Here is a 1773-nt window from a genome sequence, read left to right on the forward strand (position 1 = left end):
GCCTGCACTAATTTCCATTCAGTGAAAGGTGCATTATAGGGCGCAACGTGGTGAAGGATGAAATGGAGGGGGGTCTGTTCAACTCTGTTTCTGCTGGAGAAAGTTAAGAGGGTAGAGTAAGTGGACAACGATGCCATCACAAAGTGTGTCGCAAGGTGTTCCGTGAGGACCAATGGATCAGTGCACAGAGCTCCTTGGAGGTTCAGACCCTGGTCAGCTGACTGTTGGCGGTGGCCCAGAACGCTATGGAGCTTTGACCAAATCCGCAATAAAGAGGCATATGTCCCTAGGGAGGAAACATAGCACTCCCAGCATACCTTTTTACTCCGCTTAATATAGTAACGAGCCTTAGCTCGGAGACACTTAAAAGTGAGGTTGGTCTGGAAGGGGTGTCGCTTAAATTGCTGCAGCACTCTTCGGCTGTCCTGGACAGCGACTGCAATGCCCTTGGCCCACCACGGTGTTGGCCAATAACAAGGGGGCCCTGGGGATAGGGGGACAGCAGTGACAGCAGCATGAAGAAAAGTGGCAGAGATGTCTTGCATGACTACATAAATGGAATCTGAGAGGGAGGTGTCAAAGTGGCCAGCAGACATGTATAAAGGCCAATTGGCCCTTTGGAATGCTCAACGTGGGGGCCTGTCTGCCTGGTCGCAGTAGGGGAACGATAGTGTCACTGGAAAGTGGTCGCTGTCAAAAAGGTCGTCATGGGATAACCAATGTAGAGAAGCCATGAGGGCAGGGGAGGAGATCGTGAGATCGTTAGCAGAGAAGGTGCCATGAGTGGCACTGAAGTGGGTAGGGGAACCATTGCTGAGGAGACACAAACTGAAGTCTGTGATAAGTTGGTCGATTAGGATACCCCAACCCATTGAGGTGACACTCCCCCACAGTGGATGGTAGGCACTGAAATCCCCAAGGAGGAGAAACAGAGTCGGGAGTTGCTGGATTAAGGTAGATAGTGCAACATAAGCAGGTGGCTGACCTGGAGGGAGGGAGACATTGCAAAGGGTGATTGCCGCATCCGTTTGCACTCTAACTGCTATCACTTCCAAGGTGGTATGTAGGGGGATCCGGTCACTAAGAACATTGGAGCAAACCAAAGTGCAGACCCCACCAGATGCTATCCCAGGGTGAACGTAGTTCTGACAGAATGCCCGATAAGTTGTAGAGTGGTCATCACGGAAATGCGTTTCTTGGAGAACAAGACAAAACGCAGAATAAGAGGAGACAAGATGTCACATTTCTGGTAGGTGACGATAGTATCTGTTGCAGTTCCACTGGATGATCATGTGGCGTGAGTCCAAGGTAGGCATGAAGGGGCCGAGGAGGAGGTCAAGGCACTTCGTCAGTAGTAGTCACAGACAAGGATAGGGTGACATCTATAAATAAGATATCAGACTCAGATTGCGAGAGGGGAGTTGGCTCCTCTGGGGGCACCAGGAGTGCCTTGTCATGGGATTTACGTTTCTTCTTCTTCTCTTTCTGAGGTGGAGGAGGGCAGGTCACAGGGGGAGTACAGGCATCTGCAATATCGGTGACTGAAAGAGAGTGGGCAACATTGGGGCGTACAGGTGGTGCGCTTTGTGGCCGGGTGGTGGGGAGAGTCTTCTGGCCTGAGAGACGCCAGGAAAAGGGTTCCTGGGAGGGAACCTGATCACCGGAAGATGCCAAAGAAGGGGGGGGGGGGGGGGGGCACTTCTTTGGCCGGAGAGGGGAAACAACTCCCCGACGGGAGGTCCTGGGAACTGCAGGGGAGGTGGAGGGGAGAGT

The sequence above is a fragment of the Schistocerca serialis genome, chromosome 7, assembly GCF_023864345.2.
Source record: "Schistocerca serialis cubense isolate TAMUIC-IGC-003099 chromosome 7, iqSchSeri2.2, whole genome shotgun sequence".
NCBI lineage: Eukaryota > Metazoa > Arthropoda > Insecta > Orthoptera > Acrididae > Schistocerca > Schistocerca serialis.